The 13,468-nt window shown below is 39.4% G+C and overlaps 1 protein-coding gene across 5 annotated transcripts in view; it reads right to left on the reverse strand.

Annotated features, from left to right (window-relative positions):
- The window catches only part of SIDT1 (SID1 transmembrane family member 1), an 86,795-nt gene that overhangs the window by 61,222 nt on the left and 12,105 nt on the right, over window positions 1–13,468 (reverse strand). Inside the window, exon 1 of one of the 5 annotated variants that reach the window (XM_037745442.1) lies at window positions 7,804–7,975. The exons of the other annotated variants lie outside the window; for them this stretch is intronic. The gene's annotated coding sequence lies outside the window, so the exon portion shown is untranslated. Of the gene's footprint in view, window positions 1–7,803; window positions 7,976–13,468 lie in introns of those variants that run through there. 5 annotated transcript variants of the gene reach the window in all.

The raw sequence follows: 13,468 nt of genomic DNA on the forward strand, positions 1-13,468 counted from the left end.
AAAGATTTTCAAATTTTAGCCTGCTTTTTAGCAAAGCAAATCCCTGAAGTCAACCCCTGGCATTTCTAGCTCAGCAGATCAAGAATAGAATTTAAAAATATAAATTTTTAACAAGTGGCTGGGGGATTCTGATTTACACAGGTGGGGACTACACTTTGGGAAGGATTTTTCCAAAGAAACCATATAATGGATAGTTCCATTTGTTAGCAACTCGCCAACTGCCCGTTATTTGAGATGTACATCCATGAGATCACCAGTGTCAGAGTTGGTCTGGAAGCTGGTGTTTGTTGAGGCTGACACTGGACTGGCAGAACAGATGTATCACTGCCTCGTTTATCCCACTTCACTGCTCATCTCCACACCCTCATTTTATTCCTGGTCTGGCTTTTGCAAGCCACTTATCTTTTTTATTGTTTAATAATGTTCTTACTAGTCCTAATGAAAACAAACTCAGAGATACTGGCATAATAAATTGCAAAAAATATGTTAGAGTATAAGATAGAAGACACTGGGCAGTTTTTCAAGATGAACAGATAGTGGATTACCTCCAGGAAAGAATAAAGAGCCCTGATCAAAATTTGCTTTGCCTTTCCCCAGGCTAATGTGCAGCTGAGAAAATTGGATTACATTTGCAGCATCGAAGAAAGCTGTGTAAAGGCAAAACTAAATGAAGGACAGGGTATTGACCATGCTTAATGGGCCCTGACACCTTGTGAAAGGCCATTTCTAAGAGCTAAGATTTTTCCTCTTGTTGCTGCTTCCTGTTGTCATGACAACAAAAGCACTTTATTACATAAATCTTGTTTGCTTCCTGTGTTTACTACAAGCAGGAAATTGAATTATAGCTAGCTAAGAGAGAATTATTTAAGCACTTACATCTCTGATATTATATAGATCACAGTTATGAAAGGTCTTAAAGCTTGGAGACTCTCCTTTTACTGTTTCAGCATGTCAGTAGTTCAAAATTATAAGGAATATATTTCTGTTGCATAAGAGAATGGAAATGAATTCAATTCAGGAATCTAGTTTATTTTTGCTAAAATAATGAGACTGTAGCCTCTGTTATTTGGAATATTAGGTTACGAATCAGATATTCTTGATTTCCATTATTTAGTACACCATTGTTTTCCTCTATGATCTTGAAAAATGGACTCCACTTGTAAAACAGCTACAATAGTATCTGCTGATGGTCCTTTTTTTCAAATGTTTAACCGTTTGAGTAACTGTGTTGTGTTCGGTTGTGTTCGCTGGGTGTACGTCCGCAGGCGTTTAGGTTCTTTGGCCCTCTCCACTCCCTCCCCTCTCTCCCATGCTCCCACTCTCCTCCATCAAACATTTACTGAGGATTTTCCCCGAGGCAGGAGCTATGGGAGGTGCTGGGGATATTCTAAAGGCAACCCTGCCCTTGAGGAGGCTCCCAGACTAGTCAGAAAGACAAATGGAAAAGCCACCAATAACTGCATAATGTGATGAGTACGACAGTAGCAATGTGAGCAGGTACTGTGGGCACGAAGAGGACAACGTGATTACCCCCGGGGGAATCAGGAAAGCAGCACAGGCTGTTCAGTCGCTTCCTACAAGTTGGGCTCCTCCACATAGGTTCTGCCCCTGTCTGCTGGATGCATAAGGCCTCAACTCACAGTGTACCTTACATCTGGGAAGGCACTCAGGGAGACCATCTACTCCAACCATCCCACGTACAGAGGAGGAGCCTGAGATAGAGGTGATGGCACCTCTCCAAGGATACTCAGCAATGGAAGAATCATGACCAGAACCCAAGCCTGTGTTCCAGTCTCCACGCAGTGCTTGGTCAGAATATGCTGCCATCACTATCTTGAATCCCTGGCTCCACCGAACACAACTGTGGATCATCTATCATTCTCCTATGAAATGAAGAAGTGATATAAACACCGTACAGTTGGAGAAGAGATAAGCCACAGACTAGGGATGTTTGTACATATATAACAGACAAAGTATCAGTATCTTGAATATATAAGGACACACAAAACTCATAAGAAAAAAAAATGACCAATGGAAAAGTGGATTAAGGATATAAACAGCAACTAAAAAGAATGACCAGGCTGGGCCTGGTGGCTCATTCCTGTAATCCCAGCACTCTTGGAGGCTGAGGTGTGTGGATCCCTTGAGCTCAGGAGTTCAAGACCAGCCTGAGCAACATGGTGAAATCCCCGTCTCTATAAAAACAATAGAATAATTAGTTGGGTGCAGTGGCATGCTCCTGTAGTCCCAGCCACTCAGAAGGCTGAGGCAGGAGCACTGTTTGAGCCCGGGATGTAGAGGTTGTCGTGAGCCGAGATTGAGCCACTTATACTTCAGCCTGGGCAATGAGAGTGAAATCCTGTCTCAAAAAATTAAAAATAAAAAAGAGAATGACCAAAGAACCTGTGAAAAGATATTCAGCACTTACACTCATCAGAAATGTAAAGTCTCACTAGTATTGACAATGCCATGTTTGCAACATGTAGAGAAATAGAAATTTGTATATTGCTAATGAAAATGTTATTTGGTACAACGACTTCAGTCAGCAAGCTGCCAATATCTACTGCAGTTGAAGATGAGTTCATATTGCATTTAAGCATTTCCATGACTAAGTTTATGCACGAGAAAACCCTTACATATGCACAAGGAATCATAGACAAGCATGTTCACTGCAGGCATTTGTTGCAACAATAAAATTTGGAAACAACCTAAATGACAACAAAATAAATAACAGAAGCATGAAGAGATAAATTATATTCATGCAATGAAATGCTATACAGTGGTTAAAAGTAAAGGAACTGAAATACAAATCAGTGTGGGTAAATCTCAAGAACATAAATTGAGAGAAGGAGCAGGTCGCTGAAGGCAACATACTGAATTTCCCCATTTATGTAAACTTTGTAAGCAAGCAAAACAATACAATATTTTTATTTGTATATCTTCAGTAAAATATACATATTCAGAAATGATAACAAATTTAAAATAATGGACTTTAAGAATTTTGAAGGATCTGAAATATTACCCCTTTGCCACAGTGTCATCAAAACTGGGAGGAGACACAAGTCTCCTGGGTTGGAAACAAAATTTTATGACTCTTGTCAGGGTAATCAACATTAGCATCACTTCCTCTGGTCCCCAAATACTATGAAGGTGACGAGGATGGGTCCAGATAGATATCAACGTACATGCAGGGGATTGCACTACCAGAGAGGATCCCTGAGCTTAGAACACCCAAGTCTTTTAACAGACAATACGCCTGCCTTCCCTTTACTCCGTGGGGAGACATTGTTTGTTTTCTGAAGCTGTTTACTATGCAAATGTATTTGAAATGATAGTATTTTAAAAACTGCAGTTGGCGCCTTCCTGTAAGATGTGCAGAAATCAAGAGAACGTATGAAGGATGGTCTCCCCAAAATGGTCACTTCTGGGGATGGAGGAAAAGGATCAGGGTGAGGAAAAACAGAAAACAAATTGTCTCTTTATTTCTTTTTTTTTTTTTTGAGACGGAGTTTCACTTATGTTACCCAGGCTGGAGTGCAATGGCGCGATCTCAGCTCACCGCAACCTCCGCCTCCTGGGTTCAGGCAATTCTCCTGCCTCAGCCTCCTGAGTAGCTGGGATTACAGGCACGCACCACCATGCCCAGCTAATTTTTTTTTGTATTTTTAGTAGAGACGGGGTTTCACCATATTGACCAGGATGGTCTCGATCTCTTGACCTGGTGATCCACCCGCCTCGGCCTCCCAAAGTGCTGGGATTACAGGCTTGAGCCACCGCGCCCGGACTTCTTTATTTCTTAAGCTGAGTATGCGGCACATATGTGCTTGTTACATTATTTTCTATGCTTGTTTAAATGTCTAAAAAATTTCCCAGTAATAATAAAAAAGAAGCTATGATGTGTTTGCCTACTTCTGAGCAAATACCCTCATTTTATAAAGTCTCCTTGTTACAGATGCGGCAGAATCCCAAACACACTCCCATTGCTCTCCTGGCTCATTTGCCATGGTCTACACTTACTCTAGTGTTTGACCTGCTTATGCTAACTTCATAGATCAGATCCCGCCCCCTCCCCCTTCCCCCTCTGTCCCTCTCTCCTTCTGTCTCTCATATGCAAATGGAAACTATACTATATTTCAGGATGTGGTGCTGAAGAAGCACTAACTGCCTCTCTTTAGGTCTCAGCCAGCTGCAGAACTTTGCTTTGTCTTTGGCCTCATTCACATAGCTTATTTCTCCATTTTTCTGCCCTGGAAAATAAATATAGCCAGGGGACCCAAATGAAGTTGGTATTATATTGAACAGTAATGTGCAAGCCTTGATTCTGTATCATCAGGTTAGTTTCCTAGGATGCTGTAACAAGGTACCACAAAGTAGGTGGCTTGAAACAACAGAAAGTTATTCTTTCATAGTTCTTCAGACTAGACGTCTGAATCAAGGTGTTAGCTGGGCCATGCTCCCTGTGAGACTTTCCTCTGGATAGAAATCTTCCTTGCCTCTTCCTGGATTCTGGTGGTGTCTGTCACCCCCTGGCATTCCTTGGTGTGTGAATCTCTGTTTGCTCATCACTCCCTTCTCTGCCTCTGTTGTTATATAGCAGTCCCCTGGCTGTCTCTGTCTTCACATGCTGTTCTTTGTGTGTGCCTGTGTCCAGATTTCCCTCTACTTATAAGTATTTAAGTCATGCTGGATTGGGGCCCTAATGACCTCATCTTAACTTCATCACATCTGCAAAGACAATACTTCCAAATAAGTTCACATTCATCGGTTCTAGGGGTTAGGACTTCAACATATTTTTTGGACAATAAATCAACCCATAATATTAGGTTCGTAGGATTTTAAAGAAATAAATCATTCTCTAAAACACTACCATTCCCTCACTGTCATATTATCTTCAGCTTTTACTTACTTGCTGTTAAATTAACATGGAGACCAGGCCTGAAGAATTCTTGAGCAGACAAAGCCAGTTAGGCCTCATAAATGTCCTGAACCTTGCTCGACTTGCAAATATAAGTTGGGTTCACAGGTGCGATGGTTCATGCCTGTAATCCCAGCACTTTGGGAGGCCGAGACGGGTGGATCACCAGAGGTCAGGAGTTCAAGACCAGCCTGACCAATATGGTGAGACCCCGTCTCTACTAAAAATACAAAAATTAGCTGGGGGTGGTGGTGGGCACCTGTAATTCCAGCTACTTGGGAGGCTGAGACAGAAGAATTGCTTGAACCCAGGAGGCGAGATTGCAGTGAGCTGAGATTGTGCCACTGCACTGCACTCCAGCCTGGGCAACAGAGCCAGATTCTGTCAAAAACAAAAACAAAAGATGAAACTTAAGGCAAACCAATCAGAAGCCAGAAACTAACTTATAGCTCTGTAACTAGGAACTTTCCAGCAGGATAGACCAAGTAAAGCAGTTGTGTAACTGAACCAAGAAAATATATTCTTTTCTCCATTTCTATTTTCACCCTATCAAAGCCTTCTCCTTGTGTTCCCTTGGCTAAGCCCAGGAAACCACTTCTGGTTTGGAGCTGCCTCATTGATGCATCTCTGTTTGCTCAAACACACTCTTTAAATTCTTATTGTGCTTCAGTTTACTTTTGAACACTGCCAAGCCTCTTCATGGGATTGCATGTCGCAGCTGGCTGACTGAAGATGGGACTTCTGGGAGAGTCCAGTGACTGTTATATAAAAACAGCTGCCCCTGAGCAAAGCAGCCTTGCAGTCCTGAATCCCTTTCTTCTCAGAAGCTAGCAATTCTCATAAAATGGAGCATTTCACCCCAAGCTTTTCATAAATACTGCAGGGAGTTGAGCTACTTCAATCACAATTATACTTTTTTTTAAAAAAAGATAAGCATTAAAATAATTTCTATAGTTATTGATGTGACTGTTTAAGATTCCCTCAGTCTGATTCAGCCTTTAAAACTATCTTCTATACACTTAACAGTATAATAAATAAAGAGACGTAGACCTAGATTTTATTTCTGGCACTAACACCTACTAGCTAGGTGGCCTTGGACAAATCACTTAAGTTATCTGGGCCTCGGTGTCTTTAATTGTAGAATGGGAACAGTAACACCCAGGCTACTTATCTCCCTGGGCAGCTTCATCAGTCAAATGGTGGATGAAGTGGGACTGTGTTTTGTGGCTTAAAAGAGCACCAGGGAGTGCAGAAGGCAGAGCTATTTCCATTCCCATCCATTCATTAGTCAATCAGTTATTGACTGTTGTCTACGTGTGGAGACACACTTGTAAGCCCAATCACCCTTGGCAAAAAAATTATACAGTCTATATCATGTAGGATATTAATTTCCTTTCACAGCCTGGCTTCCAGCTAGCCTGGAAGAGTGCATTCATAAAGTGCAGTTTATTCCTTGGGAGCTATTTATTCCCTATACTTTTAAATTCTCAGCATTTTGTACTTAGAGCACTTTTCTAGAAAGAGGCAGTTTCCAGACCTCATCTCACCAATTTCATTATGTCAACAATAATCTAGAATAAATACAGTAATATAAGCCTTCATCCTTTGGTTTATGATCTAGGTTTACATTAAAATGTTCAATTCAATAAAAACATGGGAAAACATTGAAGAGAGGGATAGTCATTGGCAGGCCAAGCATGCAGAAAAATGCACAGTCAGATTCTGCCTACTTTCTGATGAACTTTGTTCAATCAATAAATGTTTGACTCCCTATCCTGTGCCAGGCATTGTTCTGGACACAGGAGATACATTAATCAGCAGTGTACACATAACACTCTTCTCTTCAATATCAGAGGTTTGCAAACAGGCCATTATATTGACATTAAAGTTCCTGTGGGGATTGCATGACATACATTTTGGGGGGAATATTTTCCTAAAGGATGAGTAGGAATTAACCAGAAAAGTAGGAGGAGGGCAGAGCAAGATAAATTTCCAAACAAAGGGGACAATGTAGTAAACATAAGGAAGAAGAGAGATGGTGAAAGAAGCATATTTGAAGAATTAAGAGAATATTAGTTGGCTGGAGCCTGAGGTACATGAAGGGCCATTATAATCCTGAAGAGTGTTATAAATTATATTGGGGCAGTTGGGGCTTTTTAGTCTAAGGACAAAATTGTTGCCATGCTCATCCCTGGAAACTCAATGTTGCCTCTGTGGCTGCTGAACAGCTGCCTCCTTGCATTGTTTCCCAAGTCAAAGTCTAGAGAAAACAGATCTGATTGGCAGCACCTTGGCCACATGCCCATGCCAGAGCTTGGTTGGGGGTAAAAATAAGAGGAGAGATGAGAAAGTCTGTCATGAAAAGGGTTCTACCTCTAGCTAACACTCATGAAATGGAGAATTTCCCCCAAACACATAAGAATGCTGTATTAATCCATTTTCATACTGCTGTGAAAATACCCAAGACTGGGTGATTTATAAAGAAAAAGAGGTTTAATGGACTCACAGTTCCACATGGCTGGGGAGGCCTCACAATCATGGCAGAAGGCAAAGGAGGAGCAAATGCATGTCTTACATGGCGGCAGGCAAGACAGCATGTGCAGGGGAACTGCTCTTTATAAAGCCATTAGATCTTGTGAGACATCACAATCACAAGACCAGCATGGGGAAAACCCATCCCCATTATTCAGTTACCTCCCACCAGTCCCCTCCCATGACACATGGGGATTATGGGAGCTACAATTTGAGTGGGGACACGGCCAAATCATATCAAACGGGGTTCAGACTGAGCAGTCAAAACATGGCTAAGCTCCCTTACACTTGGGACCCTTTTAATATGCGACAAATAGCAAGACTATCTTACAGAGCAGTTGCTCCATGGAGCATACTTTGAGAAATGCTGTCTTGGATATTTTTTAACAGGAACTGGTGTAAAGATATTAAGTCCTGAAGAGTCTAACCAATTCTGGTCTACCTTTGCCTCTCACTCCAAGAGCTAATCGTTTTCTGCCTCTCCAGGTTTCTCAGTTTTTGCATTGGTCTCTTTCCTTTTTTTTTTTTTTTTTTTTTTTTTTTGGGGGTTTTTTTTTTTTTTTTTTTTTTTTTTTTTTTTTTTTTTTTTTGAGAGGGAGTTTCACTTTTGTTGCCCAGCTGGAGTGCAATGACACAATCTCAGCTCACTGCAACTTCTGCCTCCTGGGTTCAAGTGATTCTCCTGCCTCAGCCTCCCAAGTAGCTGGGGTTACAGTGAGGCACCACCACGCCCAGCTAATGTTTTGTATTTTTAGAAGACATGGGATTTCACCATGTTGGCCAGGCTAGTCTTGGCTTATATTTGCCAGTTGATTTCTGTTGTTTGTAGCTAAGATCCACACATGAACCTATGTCCTCTTTCCTTTTCTGTCGACGTCACTCACACCTCTCAGCTATTTTAGCATCTCCCTGTCTACAGATCTCCCCAAATGTTATTGCGCACCTAGATCTCACCACTGTTTGTCCTTATCCTCCAGTGTTTATCCCTTTGCTGCACAGATCAATATCGTCTGACTCTCAGAAAGCTATAATTCTTCCTCCCTGGTGAAAGTGGTATATAGAGAAAAGGGAAGCAAATACAGGATATAATTTAGAAGGTAGGGGAAAAGAAGAAAATACAACTGTGGGCACTCAAATGTTAACTTTTTGGCTCATAACATATGCTCCCAGGTAGGGGGTTATTTAAGATAGATGTGAGTCACTTTGTCCACAAAAGGGCAGTTAAATCTAGAGGGACAGAAATAGTTGGTTAGTCCTGTTTGTCATGGCTTATCTTCACGGCTGCTTAGTGGGGACCCAGAAATACCAGTTCTCAGGAATAACACTTCCATGAAGTAACAGACAGGCTAACTGCTTGGGTCTCCAAGCTGCCCTGTTCCTGGTACAAAGAAGAAACCCAGCATTGATGGAAATAAAACACACACACACTACACACACACACACACACACACACACACACACACACCCCTATCATCTGTAAACATCTTCCTCTTCACAACTAAAGCTTACCCCCTGGGATCCACAGGGAGTCAGAGTAAGACCATGGTACATGGGAGGCTGTGGCTCTTTAAAACACTAAAGAAAATTCGACAACTTCACAGTTTTACTTAATATCAACCCTACTTGCCTGGTACACAGACAAATGGATGGCTGGACAATTCATAGGGAGAAAACAATAATAAAAAAATCTCATTTCAGTTTTCAGTAATCGTAAGGGAATCAGACATAATCTTAAATTACACAATCAAAAGACATGACTGTGAAAATATGGTATGATATTTAAAAATTATTTTTATGGTTATTGATAAGCATAGCCAATGTGCTCCTGTGGGCACATCTTGTGATTTAGTTGAAATATACTGAGGAAATACCCTTAGGAACTTGAATTATATTCCTGGCTATGCTTCAAACTAGTACATGATTTTTGGCAAGTAATTTATATCAGTGAATCTCAGTTTTCTTCTCCGTTAAATGGGAAGAGATTGGGGGATATAAAAGGCACTTTGAACCTAAAAACAGAAATACCATTTGACCCAGTAATCACATTACTGGATATATGCCCAAAGGAATGTAAATCATTCTATTATAAAGACACCTGCATGCATATGTTCACTGCAGCACATTCACAATAGCAAAGACATGGAATTAACCCAAATGCCCATCAATGATAGATTGAATAAAGAAAATGTGGCACATAGACATCATGGAATACTGGTGTCTTGTTTTCAGCCATAAAAAAGAATGAGATTATGTATTTTGCAGGGACATGAATGGAACTGGAGATCATTATCCTTAGCAAACTAACACGGGAACAGAAAACCAAATAACACATGTTCTCACATATAAATGGAAGCTAAATGATGAGAACACATGGACACAAAGAGGAAACAACACACATTGGGGCCTACTGGAGGGTGGAGGATGGGAGGAGGAGAAGATCAGGAAAAATAACTGAGTTGGGCGATAAAATAATCTGGATGATGAAATAATCTGTACAACAAAGCCCCATGACACAAATTACCTATATAACAAACCTGCACAGGTACCCTTGAACTTGAAATAAAAGTTAAAAGAGAAATAAAATAAAATTTCAAGGAAAGAAACCAATTTTTTTAAAAGGTCCTTTGAGTTCTTAAAATATAGCTACCTCTTTCTTATAGTTTCAAAGGATTTTTATGTGTTTCTTTTAGTGATGGGAAAAAAAAAACATAAAAAAGTCTCAAATGCAAAAAGTCTCCAATTATCTTTCTGTAGCTAAAGAGAGTTGACAAAGATAAGCTTGTTGACTTGGATAAAGGAAATGATGGCACATGACATCAACACAAATATATGCTGACTGCCTAAGGAACATGTGTTCTTCATCTTCCACCACCGGAAGATAAAGTTCCACCACTGGAACGCTATAGCAAAACCTTGATAATTGGGAGATCAGCCCTCTATCAACTGAGATTATTCATTATGTCTCTGAATCAGAAACTAAAGAACAAAATTTATCTCTATTCTAAGAAAATAGAATATGCTTGCCATTTAGCAAAGCCTCAAACAACCACAGGATATTGCCCAGAAAAGAGGGAGAATCTTGATGGACTGACCATGTTAAAAAGAAATTGGAAAGATAAAAAGGATAGGGGAAGCAGAGAGACACAGATACATAAGGAAAGGGAGTTATAAGAGAATGGTCGAGTTTAGCAAGGCTGGTAGCAGAAGGGCAGGTTGGGAATGGAGATAAGAACACTGAGCACCAGGTGTGGAGCTGCTTCCAAGACTTCGTACCAAGTCAAAGTATAAATGTAAACATGCACGCAATAGTGTAATGCTAAAAGCATAGGGAGATATTTTCAACAAATGATGCTGGAACAACTGGACAGCATATGTAGAAAAAACTCCCATCTAGACAGAGACCTCATACCTTTCACAAAAATTAACTCAAAATGGATTATATACCTAAATGTAAAATGAAAAACTGTAAAACTTCCAAATATAGCAGAGGAGAAAAATCTAGGTGACTTTTGATTTGGTGACAGTTTTTTATATACATCATTAAAAGCATGATCAATGAAAAAAATTAATATGATACTTTATTAAAATAAAAACGTCCGCTCTGTGTAAGACACTACTAAGAAAAGGAAAAGACAAAGCTCAGGCAGGGAGAAAATACTCGCAAAATATTTATCTGATAAAGGACTGGTATCCAAAACCTACAAAGAACTCTTAAAACTCAACAATAATGAATCAAACAACCAACTTTAAAAATAGGCAAAAGAGCTAAGAAGACACCTCACCAGAGAAGTTATATAGATGGTAAACAAGCGTACGAAAATATGCTCAACAACGTTGGAATTTGCAATTAAAGGGAATTGCAAACTAAAGTGATAATCAGATGCCACTATACACTTATTAGAATGGCTAAAAGACAAAATTCTGATACCACCAAATGCTGATGAGGTTGTGGAGCAACAGGAACTCTCATTCATTGCTGGTGGTCATTCAAAATGATACAGTCACTTTAGAAGAAAGACGGTTTGACACTTTCTTACAAAGCTAAACATAGTCTTACTACATACTCCAGCAATCATACACCTAGGTATTTACCCAAATTAGTTGAAAACTTATGTCCACACAAAAACCCACACACACAGTTTATAGCAGCTTTATTCATAATTGCTGAAAATTGATAGCAACCAAGATGTCCTTCAATAGAGGAATGGATAAACACACTGTATTATATCCAGACAATGAAATTTTATTCAGCATTAAAAAGAAATGAGGCATCAAGCCATAAAAAGACATGGAGGAACCTTAATGTTTTACATATCGCTATGTAAAAGAAGCAAGTAGAAACATCTACAAGCTGTATGATTCCAACTTCTGCCTTCTTAGGGTCCTGGCTAGGCCTGAAAATAAAATTGGCCTATGATAGATCAACAGGAGAAAAGCATACAAAGTTAATATAAATTTTTTGTGACACAGACACCCTCATGAGGAAATGAAGACCCAAAGACACAGTTAGATTTTAATACTTATATACTGAATTAGACAAAGAGTAGTAAATTGTAAAAATTTGACAAGGCAAAGGGGCCTGGGCTAAGGTAGTTAACTGCAGGGAGAAGTGGCTAGGAAGATAAGGGTTAGTCTAATAATATTTGTACAGATGACCTTCTTTCTCAACTTCCCACTCTTGATGATGAGACTGTTACTTTTCTTTTCGTATATAGAGAGTATCTTTCACATGAATTACATTTCCTGCTTTTAAGAAACAGAATGAAGGTCAGAGTGACCTTCTTGCATCTGTTGTTTTTCAAGTGCTTTTAATTCAAAATAGTCAATATGCCAGAGTAGCATATTGTGGAGTGGCATGTTCTGAACTCCTTCACAACTGCATGACATTCTGGAAAAGGCAAAACTATAGAGACAGTAAAAATAAAACAAAATCAGTGGCTGTCAGGGGTTCAAGAGGAGGGAATAAAGGATGAATTAGTGGAACACAGAATATTGAAAATTAAATTGGCCTAAGATAGATCAACAGGAGAAAGCATACAAAGTTAATATAAATTTTTTGTGACACGGACACCCTCATGAGGAAATGAAGACCCAAAGACATAGTTAGATTTGAATACTTATATCCTGCATTAGACAAAGAGTAGTAAATTGTAAAAATGTGACAAGGCAAAGGGGGGTGAAACTATTCTGTACATACCGTAATGGTGGATATACAACATTATGCATTTCTCAAAATCCATAGAACTGTGCAACACCAAGAGTGAACCCTAATGTAAAATAACAGATTTTTAGTTAATAATAGATACATATTGGTTCACTATTAGTGTACTTCAATAATTCAAGATGTTAATAAGGGGGGAAATTTTAGTGGGTGGTGTGGAGAGAAGGTATCAATGAGGAAGCAAATGAAGTCAAAATACTTTAGAATCCTGGGTTAGGCAGAGGAAGGGGTAAACTTGTATACCCTTTTGAAGGTCCAGCTCTAAGTACTCCCGCTAACCAGAGAATGTTTTTACTCAGGACAACATATTACTTCATTATTAACTTTAATTTTGCCATCATTTTCAGAAATAAAGTATTTTATTCAAATGCTTAGAGTTTAACCAAAACTTAGGTGGTCCTCACCTTTAAATAAATCGTACTTAACTATTAATAACTATGTATTATCACCCCGGGCCAGCCTTGAAAACAACTGTAGAAGGCTAGGTCCAAAAAAAGTTTCTTAAAATTTTGATTTGAGAAATAGCTCCTAAAATGCTTTTCAGTGGTCCAAATAGGGAGAAAATTTCCTGGTGGTTGGGAGCTGTGACAGAGAAGTGAATTATAAATAGCTTTCTTACTAGAAAAGAAGGTGTATATTCAACTTTCTCTGGACGCACTTTTCAATATAAGATACCTTTAAACCAACTTCACTTTTCTTGTTCAACTTGCTGAAAAATGCCCTGTTCAGTCTTGTACAAAAATCAGCATCTCATGTCCTTCTTTCTAATGGCAAAGTCAATTTTTTTTGTTTATTATTGT

The sequence above is a fragment of the Cebus imitator genome, unplaced genomic scaffold (genome assembly GCF_001604975.1).
Source record: "Cebus imitator isolate Cc_AM_T3 unplaced genomic scaffold, Cebus_imitator-1.0 Scaffold201, whole genome shotgun sequence".
Classification (NCBI taxonomy): Eukaryota; Metazoa; Chordata; class Mammalia; order Primates; family Cebidae; genus Cebus; species Cebus imitator.